Source organism: Sminthopsis crassicaudata, chromosome 4 (genome assembly GCF_048593235.1).
Source record: "Sminthopsis crassicaudata isolate SCR6 chromosome 4, ASM4859323v1, whole genome shotgun sequence".
Lineage (NCBI taxonomy): Eukaryota > Metazoa > Chordata > Mammalia > Dasyuromorphia > Dasyuridae > Sminthopsis > Sminthopsis crassicaudata.
The window spans coordinates 320,650,317-320,662,842 of NC_133620.1; positions in this window are offsets into that span (position 1 = coordinate 320,650,317).

Consider the following 12,526-nt stretch of genomic DNA (forward strand, 5'->3'; position numbering starts at 1 on the left):
AGCTGGTGACCTTGAGCAAGTAACTTAACCCCAATTGCCTCAGAAAAAAAAAATAAAGAAAAGAAAAGAAAAGAAAAAGAAAAAGAAAGAAAAAAAGAGAAAAAAACAAAAAGGTGAATTCAAGATGCAGAATGCAATATAGATTTTAGATTATGGTCAATATAGGAATTTGTTTTCCTGGACTATACATATTTGTCACAAGAGTTTTGTTTTGTTCTTTCAAATTAGAGGGTTTGAGAGAAAGAATAAGTCATCGTTAATTGAACAATAAAATGAAAACAAATTACACCATCAAGAACATGGTTTCTCATATTTCTTGATGATTGTTCATATCTTTCTATAAATCCTTCATAAAAGATTATCTTAGTTGCTAGTAATCTTCATTTAGTTTCTTAAGATTATGTAATTGTTAGTGAACTTCTTGGGATGTCCATCTATTCTTCCTCTGTCTTCTTACATGCCTGATCCAATCCTTCTTCACTTAATGTATTTACTAAATATTATTTTGAAATAATTTTCTACCCACAAATCATTGTTGGCAATATGTTACAGAGTACTTAGATCAATTATACCTGTCTCTATTGTCCTTTGGCTCATCTACAATTTTCATTTTTTGGAAAATGTTTCAAGCGCTATATAGCAATAAGCAATATAATATTGCCAAGAGAATAATGATGTTTAAAATATGAGTTATTTCAGAAAACATCTTGAGATTGTTGAAAACATTATGTAACTTTAGAAATTCAATTTAGTTCATTCACTTCTTTTCAATTTAGTCACATATTTTTTTGAGCAAGCCATTTGTATTGAAAGATAAATTGAATGAGCTGCCCTATATTATAACTTGAAATAAGGGAGATTGTCTTTCACAGTTAAACTGCTAGGAAATGGTATCTACCCTTCTTTCTTCCACTTCCTCTCTCACTCACTTTTCAACCCTTTGCAGTCTAATTCCTTAACTCATAACTTAATTAAAACTGAAAATTTTCTAAAGTTAAGAATGATATCTTAAGTGCCAAATCTAATCCTGATTGTATTGATGTATCAATCCTCATTCTTCTTGACTTTTCTATAGCATTTAACATTCTTGACCACCTTCTCTTGGATATTGTCTTTTCAGAGAGACACTGCACCGTCTCTGGCTTCAAAGAAATAGAAAAGGAGCTTGTCCTCAGACTGGATAGGGGTGAGATATCATCTTTGTCTCCTATGGCAATGAATACATGGCTATTGAGTACTCTAAGATGCATATATTTAAACAACAACTTAGAGGATTCAGGCAAACCAAAGATTGTAATAGTGGCCAGAGCTAATGGGTGTCAGAAAAAGAATTCATCAGAATCATAGGAACTTGAAGATAACTGATTTTATATATATATATTTCAGGAAGTTACATAAGAACACTGTCAGCTTCAAAAAGCTCTCTCTTGGTGGACAAATGTTTCTTATGTGGATTCAATTGAACCAGTAAACTTTGGAACCTACCTGGACTATCTGATAGGACAATAGGAAGCTTTATCTTAAAGGGAGAAAAGAACTTAAAGGGCTAGGATTTCTTTACTATATTTATTCTCTATGCCTGTGGTTCATTCCATTTGTATTTTCAGTTAATGCCCAAATTTCCATAGGGACCTAGTGTATGCAAAGGGAGAATATGTCTCCAATTTGAGGGAAAATTTTTTTGTGCTAACAATTTGTGTTGACTTTTAGCAAATCACTTTTTAAAAAATTTAATGTTCTTCTAATTACATGAAAAAACAATTTTAACATTATTTTTTCTCAAATTTTGAGTTCCAAATTCTCTTTCCCTTTTCCCCACATTGAGAAAGCAAGCAATTTGACATAGGTATACATGCGTAGTCATATAAAACACATTTCCATGTAAGTCATACTGTGAAAGAAATAAGAATGAACTCCCCCCCCAAAAAAAAAAACCAAAGTAAAGAAGAAAATACCTTTTTAATCTATATTCAGGTTCTATCAGTTTTTTCTCTGGAGATAAACAGCACCTTTTATCATAAATCCTTCAGTGTTGTCTTGGATCATTGGATTGTATTGTAATATTAATATATTATTATAATAGTTATTCATAGTAGATATTCACACAATATTGCTGTTACTGTATATAATGTTCTTCTGGTTTGCTCATTTCATTTAGCATTAGTTCAAATAAGTCAGGTTTTTCTAAAAGCATTCTGCTTATCATTTCTTAAAGCAAAGCTTCTTAAACTGTGGTGTTGAGTAAGTGAATGTGGAGATCAGGAAAAAGTTGGCAACAGTAAAAAGTATCAAATATTGTTCCAAGATTAAATTCTTTATATAAAAATATATAAGCACACCCATCTCATTAGTATGACAATTTACTTTCATCTTTAATAAATGGTAAAATAATATGCATACAAAAGAATTGTTTTAAAATATTTTTTATGATTTATTATCATAAATATTAAATTTGTATACCTATTTTATATACATATATATTCAGGATTGCTCAAAAATTTTTCAAGCAAAAAGAAGTCACAAGTAGAAAAAGTTTTAAAAGCCTTGTATTAAAGCACGAGAGTATTCTATCACAACAACTTGTTCAGCCATTCCTTAATTGATGGACAGCCCCTCAATTTCCAATTCTTTGCCACCACTAAAAGAGCTGTAAATCACTTTTTAAAAAGCTAATTTATGCCTGTGGACTAAACGTTAATGAAAAACATACTGGTGGAGGCTTGTGAGTGGCAGTATAGTAGTAGGAAACCTACTTCTATTTTCTAGGGAACCATACTGTCACTGCCAGTGTTGGTTGGGAGAATTATCTTAGAGCAGGCACTACAAATTGAAATCATAGCATTATCAAAGAAAAAAAGAATATAGAGAACTTTATTTCAATAATTTCAATAAGGACAAACCTTTGGTTTTCAGAATTTCATAAAGATAATAAAAATGCAGCATCACAAAAGAAAACCTACAAAAACCTACAAAGAAGCAAAGATGGACAGTTCTGAATACAATGTTTTCTATTATTATATATGCTTCATTGAATTGGAAATGTTATATTTTGAATTCTCTCTTATGTTTTGCTATGTGCCTAACAATATTTTTTCTTTTCCTATTTTGTATTTAAGTTTCAAATAAATAAATACATTTTAAAAATAACAAATGTTAGCCAGATTTGGAAGTTTTGCTTATAATTCACAAGTATAAGGTATGGTATTTGTAATTTATGACTATAAAACAATGAGAACTGATTTTCTTTTTCTTTTCCTGAGGCTGGGGTTAAGTGACTTACCCAGGGTCACACAGCTAGGAAGTGTTAAGTGTCTGAGACCAGATTTGAACTTGGGTCCTCCTGAATTCAAGGCTGGTGCTCTATCCACTGCGCCACCTAGCTGTCAATATATAAATCATTCATAATTGATTATTATATAATATTGCTATCACTGTGTACAGTGTATAGTATACTATGTACAGTATTCTCCTGATTCTACTCATTTCATTTTGTATCAATTCATGTAAGTCTTTCTGAGTTTTCTGAAAATATCCTCTTCATCATTTCTTATAGCAAAATAGTACTACATCACAATGATATGCCACAGATTCTTCAGCCATTCCTCAATTAATGGGCATCCCCTAAATGTCCAGTTCTTTGCCAACATTAAAATAACTGCTATAAATATTTGTGTATATATAGATCCTTTCTTTTCCTTTGTGTTTTTATCTCTTTGGAATACAGATCTAGTAGTGATTTTACTGAGAAATGACTCATGTTTAAACATTTTATGCTTTCATTGTAAATAAGAGGAAATCCTCCTATAATTGTTTATATTGATCATTTCTTTGCCCCATATTAGTCTTTCTTCTTTGGAGCATTGGTAGAATTCATTAAATATTTGTAAAAGTTTGTGAATATATATAGAATATATACTCTCTCTGTATATAAATAAAATTTTATCTTCTTATGTAATAACCACTATTTTGCAAATTTATTTATTTTATTTTTCTGGTATTTTGGAATAATTTAGCCTTGTTTGCATCTTCATTAATACAATGTTCAAGAGATTGTCTCATCAACAGATTTTAGAACTAATAAGAAATACCTCCTTCAACTTATCCAATGTTTTACTTTCAGATAATGAATTCAATGACATGAATGCTACATTTGTAGAGAGTGAAACAGAAAAAGAGCATTCCTCATCTAAGTTCAGCATAAATGAAATTATTTAATAACTAATAATCTGAAAGATAATTAGCAACATGATGCTTATTGGATCCAAGTTCATGGTAAAAAAAAATGAAGAGTCACAATTCAAATGTAAAAATAATTCTTGGTGATAGGTGAACTTCTCAAGCAATGTGATGATACTTGCAACAGCTTAATATTATACTTCAGTAAGGTCTTACTGTGAATTCCACAGCTCATGTTATTAAGCACAGTTCTCCTTTAAAAAAGTTTTATTTTAATGATGAATGTTGGAGGGGATGTGGGAAAACTGGGACACTAATACATTGTTGGTGGAGTTGTGAAAGAATCCGGCCATTCTGGAGAGCAATCTGGAACTATGTCCAAAAGATTATCAAACTGTGCATACCCTTTGATCCAGCAGTGCTACTACTGGGCTTATATCCCAAAGATATACTAAAGGGGGGAAAGGGACCTGTATGTGCCAAAATGTTTGTAGCAGCTCTTTTCGTAGTGGCTAGAAACTGGAAGATGAATGGATGTCCATCAATTGGAGAATGGTTGGGTAAATTATGGTATATGAAGGCTATGGAATATTATTGCTCTGTAAGAAATGACCAGCAGGATGAATTCAGAAAGGCTTGGAGAGACTTACATGAACTGATACTGAGTGAAATGAGCAGAACCAGAAGATCACTATACACTTCAACAACAATACTGTATGAAGATGTATTCTGATGGAAGTGGATATCTTGAACATAAAGAAGATCCAACTCACTTCCAGCTGACCAATGATGGACAGAAACAACTACACTGGGAATTGAATGTAAAATATTAGCACTACTGTCTATCTATCCAGGTTACTTATACCTTCGGAATCCAATTCTTAATGTGCAACAAGAAAATTGGATTTACACACATATATCTAGGTTATACTGTAACACATGTAAAATGTATGAGATTGCCTGTCATCTAGGGGAAGGAGCAGAGAGAGGGAGGGGAAAATCTGGAAAAATGAATACAAGGGATAATGTTATAAAAAAAATTACTCATGCATATATACTGTCAAAAATGTATAATTATAAAATTAATAAAAAATAAAATAAACTTACAAGAAAAAATGTTAATAAAGTTTGGCAATTTGGCAATATCATGTAAGAATAGAGTGGAGAAGAAAAAAAATAAAAATAAAAAGTTTTATTTGGTGAATCAATGCTTAGACTTATCCAAAAATGTACAAGTTTTGAGGACCAAAAAGCAATAGTCAATGCTAAATGATCCATTACTCTAGATTATTTAGAAAAAATGTATTGGTCTTATTGTTGCTTGTGATGGTCTTGGTGAAAGAATCTACCCATTAAAAACATGTAGAATAGCATATGGGTGTGTTCCTTCTTCAATAAAACCATGTCATATAATCAACTCCTAGATATAAAGAAGTATCTTTCCTTTGACTAGAAAACTGAAAAGTGGCAAAATCTATCTTAGAACAAGTTTGTTTGTTTGTTTGTTTTTTCCTAGAATCATCTAGCAATGACATCAAACTTGAATAGGAATGCATCCCTGTAGACTGATTATTGACTTAGAATAGTACAAATTAAATTTTATTAAAATTGTCAGAAGGTGGTTAGGTGGAGCCATAGTATCAGGTCTGGAGTCAGGAAGACTCCTGAACTTGAATCTGGCCTTAGACACTTAGTAACTATGAGACCCTGGGCAATCACTTAACCTCATTTTTCTCATCTGTAAAATGAGCTGGAGAAGGAACTGGTGAACCACTCCAATATCTTTATTAAGAAAATCCCAAAGTGGGGTCAACAAAGACTTTGACATGGCTGAAACATGTCAGCAAAAATATTCCCAATGTATACATAATGGTTGCCGAGCCATTGCTGCCTTGCCAAGGTACACTGTAAATTTATCCAATATATATCAAACAAGCCAGACAAATTTGACCTAAAATTTGGATTGGTAGTAATTACTAAAAGCAAAAACTTGTACAACAGAACCTTATTAATAGCTGTATAATACTTTTTTTTTAAGTTTGTGATTCAAACGTCAACCATCAAGAATATATGATGAGGTTATTAGAGATTGTCCAAGTAGGAAACTGGAAATTACAACTATGGTTGAAGATACAGATGTTCTTCTAGCCAAAATGTGCCATACACAACACTACAAAGTACCTTAACAGGACCACAGTTGTTATTTGAACAAAAACAAAACAAAACAAAAAAACTTTACACTAAATGAACAATGAAAAAGTATGAACATTAAAATGTGATTTCCATATTATTGGTTACAAAAATATATTTGATAATAAATATTTTCTTTCTCCTATCTGCTTAAATGAATTTTAAAAACAAATAATTATAAACAAATATCTTATTTTGAATAAAAAGTTCCATCCTATATCTATTTTCTTTGCCTTATAGATTTAAAAAAAGCAATGAACCAATGAACACTTTTGAAGAATTCTTAAATTCTGGTCCTTCTTAAGAAGAGGAGATTTATTTTGCCAAGGCAAGGAAACATCATTGACCAGTCTATGTCATAGTACTCCCCCTACTTTACTACACCCCTTGGTAGCAAGGTCATAAAGCATGAGTTTTATAAAGTCTAGAGCACAGTCTCAAACTTGCATAGAAATGTATCCCTATGGGCTGCATATTGACTTAGCATATCACAAATTAACATTATCTATATTGTGTTATATTTTTATTAAATATTTCCCAATTAAGTATCAGTTTGATTTGGGTTCTATTCAGAAGTTTTGCAGACTGCTTATTGCTTCCAGACTGTAATTTTTTTTTTCCTTTTTCTGAGGCTGGGGTTAAGTGACTTGCCCAGGGTCACACAGCTAGGAAGTGTTAAGTGTCTGAGACCAGATTTGAACTCAGGTCCTCCTGAACTGAAGGCTTATGCTCTATCCACTGTGCCACCTCGCTGCCCCAGACTGTAAATTTGATATCTCTGTTCTAAAGAATTTACTAGCACTTACCATCAATTTTAGTGCTGTTTATTTTGACAATACTAATCTTGGGGTTTAATGAAATCTAATATGTAAGTAGCATTGGAGAGAGAACTTAGCATAATACAGAAAAACAGCAATAAAGATATCAGTAATATAATAGTATCCTGAATGAATGAACAAATATGGAAAAGAATGAAGAACAGAAATCTTGGGTTTTTCTTCTCCTTTCTGAATAACCAAGTCCTGTATTTTAACAATGTAATCCATATGGAGGAAATTGTTAAATCTCAATTTCATAGTGGATTTCTTCTTGTAAAGGAGTGACAATGAGCAATATTGTCCTTAGAAAAATCCAGGTTACATCAAGGCCATAGTACAGATGATGTCACCTCTGGCATAGTGATTGATTTGCATTATGGGCCAGGGTCATTTCAATAAAATAGATTGGACCTGTCCCTGTGCCAGTATTAATTTTAAGACTTCCTTAGTGGGTGGCAAATCTTTCTGCCTCTCCTGAGGGACTTTTCCTTTCTTTCAAAAGAGCTAGGTAAGGACTCTCCCTCACTTTCATCCAGAAACTGAGGATTGCTACAATGAAGCTAGTTTCCCACTCCAACCTCCCCCCAAAAATACACATTTACTATAATTAGTTAGAGATGGTCTCTCCTTTCCCGTGGCATTAAAAAGAAAAACATTTCTCAATACCATCCTGGTCCACAGTATCCTTTCTGGAAAAAAAAAAAAATTATCCAAATCATTTAAAGAGAAAAAAAAAAAAAAGACATTTCAAGTCAAGGATATCTAAGTTGTATTACCAGGGTTCATAGATCTTCTGGTAAGAGGGATCAAGAACCTTGAAGAACAGAAGAGTCTGAACCAGAGATAGAATAAAGAAGAGATGGAGAGAGTCACCTACAACTGACTAAATAAACACAGCCCATTGTGTATTGTGTAAAGCTTCTGAAGGCTAAGTTTCAAAAAGTGTTGGAATTGAGAATTTCCCTCTTTAATAAGATAGCACTGAATTGTCATGGATATGACTTCCTAAGATGTATGTCACACAACTCCCATAGTTAGGAGTGTGTGGGACAAGGGCCACTGGCTCAAATAAATTGAATAAATTAAGGGGATTTCTCAAAGTAAAAACAGAAAGGAATTTTATTATGCTTTTATGAGAAAGGGTATCTCCCTTCCAAAAAGCAGTTAGGCAAGGATAGTTGAGGCCCAGGTAACAGATAGGAATTAATATATGGACCTGGTTTAACACTCCCTATAGGCTGGATCTTTGCCCTGATTAGCCAGGACAAATGACCTCACATTCTAAATCATAAATGAGGAAAAACTTTCAACCCAACCACATCTTGGAGTTTCAGTACCAAAGTGGCCCCAACTTAATCTCACAAAGAAAAGATCCCACTCCTTGTAAACCATGTGATCTCTGGAGAAAGAAATGTGGCCCTGGGGCACAGCTGACCTTCACTCAATTTTATAACACTGTCTCCATCTTGTGAGACAGCTTTCACAGTTCACTTCATTTAGGAACATAATGACAAAACTGTTATTTAGTAGAGGTATATCTCTTATTCAGTTGGGAATAGGTCAAACCATGAAAGTAGTTAGCACAAAAGCTTAAGAAGAGAAGCTCTGTTGGATAGAAGTAGCAGCTTCATGTAATTACTGTAAGTACCCTGCATGTGATGGCTGAGTTAGCACCCTGGATACCTTAGAATCAGCCAGAGTCAGGATAAGCAAAAGTCCTTGGTCTTTATTCTTGGTCTTTAGGGGTAGGAGTGAATTGGATGGAAGCAGAATCTCCGTGATCTACCCCTTTGTCTCCCACCCAGAAGTGACTCTGGCTAGTCTTACTCCACTCCCTAGTCCCTCCTACAATTCTCTGTATACACCAAATGATTGGGTCAGCACAGGATAGTGGGAAGGGCCATTTTCCAAGCATATTCTAATACAGTATTGTCCAATGGGTAATCAGCCTTAAGTGCTTGATTGTCCGACCTCGGTGCATTAACTCAAAGGTTTCAGCCCTTTACAGCCTCATCCTTAATTGGAAGAATTGTAAGGTCCTATCCTCAGTACAGTATTGCATTAATGGTACCCATATGCAAATTAACAATAAATCCACTGCCCATTTTCTGCTGTTTTTGTAGTAATTGCTTAGTTTAATAGAGTTACTAGAATATCTCTGAGTGATATTGAAGTGCCTTATTAATAATGGTATGTAATTGGAGACATTGACAATATTCTCTTGACCCCAAAAAGAAGGGTTTTTTATTGTCTAGTCCTATTAACTCCAGGCCCCAGGTCATTAGACTATACCTTGATACTATCTAAGAATTAGTTATAGATAAAGATTTATCTGACCCAATTCTCAAGACTCTTTAACTCATGAAATTTATAGCTTAGCTCATTGGGAGTACTGGTCTAGACCCCATCCCTCACAATATCAATGCTTAGCAGACCAACAATAGTCAATGAAGTATAGTTTCACATACTTTTCAAAATGAGAAGTTTCTGTAACTAGACAAAGTAGTCTTCCAAAAGCAAGGTCTTTCCTTATAGGTTCGTTGGGCTATCCAAGGATACAAGGATCTCTAGCAGAGTGACAATATTTTTTAAGGTTATTAATACCTGGGAGACTCTGCTGAGCATGGACTTTAAATACAGAATTTAAATTCAACAATAAGGCTTTTTTGTTTTTTGTCCTATACAACTTCTTAGAGATCATTGTATTTTCTTCTACCCATAACATGTAACTCTGGATGGGATGCGATTATATAACTCTGTATCATGTATTCATTCAATAGCAACTGGGGCCCCAAACCAGATGATTAAATGTTTTTCAAAAGTGGTATAGAAAGTACCTACTTTGAGGAGCTAGTTATCTCCATAACTTTAGTGGTTATTTGATGTGGTATTTCTGAATGCCTGCCAAAGACTTCACTTAACCTGGTCTTTATGAACAAAAATATTTAAAAGATCTTAGAATAGAACTAGTATTTTCCTGACACAGCTTTTTCTGGGCTTCTCTGATAAAGCTTTCTTCCCACACAAAACCTGATTCTCTCTCTCATATAGATTCCTAATAGATAGGTATAAAAATTTCCAGCCACTTGTAGTCTAGGTCTGCTGGAACTCTATCTTCCCAGAAATCAGCAGGAGTCAGGATCACTAAACGTCTTTATTCTAGATCTTTACTGTCCCCTCCAACGCCAGGTCACGAGTGTGAGAGAGCATGAGTTCCACCACCCAAGTTTCTCCTACTCCTCCCACACAAGTCACTTCCCCCTCTTTGTCCCACCAATCAAGTCAGCACAGAACAGCTCGGGAGGGTCAACCTTCAAACAAGTTAATAGGGAACCGTCCAATTGGCAATTAGTCTCACGTGCTTCATTATCCAAGTGCATTGCTCAGTTCTAGCCCTTTACATAGGTCTCTTAGACTTGTTGCCTGAAACCACACTAGTTATCATATTCTAATGATCTATTGACCTATATCTATATTCTAATGATCTATATTACTATTTGGAGATGAGGAAATCCTCATATCCTGAAAAGCTAGGTGCTGTTGAATCACTGTTGAACTTTTTCTTTGTTAAATATTCACGGATTTATGAATACCTCAATTAATCCCAACAATGAACATATTCCAGGGGTCTGGAATTAGAGCCACACCTACATAGGCTTATGGGGAGAGACTGCTGAAGGGCACAATATAGGCCTTCCAAGACTGTAGACTGTTTTGTGCCTCATTGGGAAGAGATAGACTTGTGGTGAGTGAGTTGGTAATTGGGTAATCTTTATAAATATGAAAAATTCCATGTGTAGAAGTAAATTTCCCCTAAAATAAAGATGCAAATAGAAGAGTGTAATGACTTCTGCCCTATTTTATCTAATTCATGTCTTCCCACAAAACTAAATACAGATTAAGGAGCATGAAATGAACAGTCATTTGAAAGGAGGCATGAGATCCTTTCCTTTTTCTTAGATAAGTGATTCCAAAAATTATGAAATTGGCATGCATAAAATGAATAAAGTTGTATCATTGTCTTTTCAGTCTATTTCATTAAAGAAATAAGTTTTTTCTAATTGCACTGATGCCATTGATGGCAGCTTGCCATATCAGAGAACATCTGAAGAATAATTGATTTCTGAAGTGGGGTGGTCATATAGCAAGAGCAATAAATAACCAGAGGAATATCAATATGAAACATTGGTGACCATGCAAGGCCAAGGGAAGGCCATTACCTGGCTAAGTATTTTGGAAAATTTATTGGAGGATGTGAGAGTTGCATAAAATGAGATGTTGTGGAAGTGTTGCAATCTTCATTATTGGAAGAAATTCCCCTATGGGGATTCCCAGTGGATAAAAGTATCCAAGTAAACAGTAGTACTGCCTTAAATGTTTTGCCTGGTTCTTACCATTTCTCTCACACTTGTCTGGAGATGGACAGGAAATCTCTTGTACTTTCAAGATCTATCCGATAAAAAGGCTCTGTAAATTAAGTCTTCTTCCCATTTCCAAACTTTAGCTCTCCCCATTGGCCACTCTCTTGGATTAATTTCCCATTATCAACATCTCAAAGTCCTTAGCATTTTGGGAAACCAAATCCAAGAATTACATTCCAAAAGCATGGGGTTCTTCCAATCCTCCTTGTAGACCTCAAAAGCACAGAATTCTGGCAGATGGAACTTCTGGGTCACCTCTAGACTAGTTCTGTTCCCTGGAATTAATTCTTCTCCTTCATAATTTTTAATCACCATATTTTTTGTTACCATTTTTTCTGAGCCACTTGAGTTCCATGGATTATTTCATGACACTTATGAAACCAAGGTTACGGTAGCACTGCACAGAGAAAAATTACATCAAAATCAACTGTTCTAATCTTAACTCCTTGTGCACTTAATTCCATCTCCTTCAACTCCTTCAGAACTGCTTCCTTGATCATTTCTCCCAACTTTCATTTTCAGTTTCTCTTTTCCCTGTATCTATCAACAAACTTACACTTCCAGAATTTTTTCCCCTCAATTTGCTACCACTTAATCTTTCTCTTCCTGTTGACTAAACTTCTAGAAAGAATTTCCTAACTTTTCTGTCTCCATTTCCTTACCACTCATTAGAGTTATAAATAGAACCTGCTGGCAATGGTTTGCTAGGCAATACAGTTAAAAGGATGCTGCTAGTACAGTGTAGTTCAGAAGGAAGAAGCAATTGAATTTAGCACTTAAGTTAGCAAGAATAATTAGTTTAAATGGAAAGCTACTAATCTCTTTCCTTTCCATACTTCTAGGTGAGCTCCTCCTCAGTCCATTCTTCTTTCTTATTCCTGGCAGATGAACTACATGCAAGGGTCTCAATAGGGCCTTGTG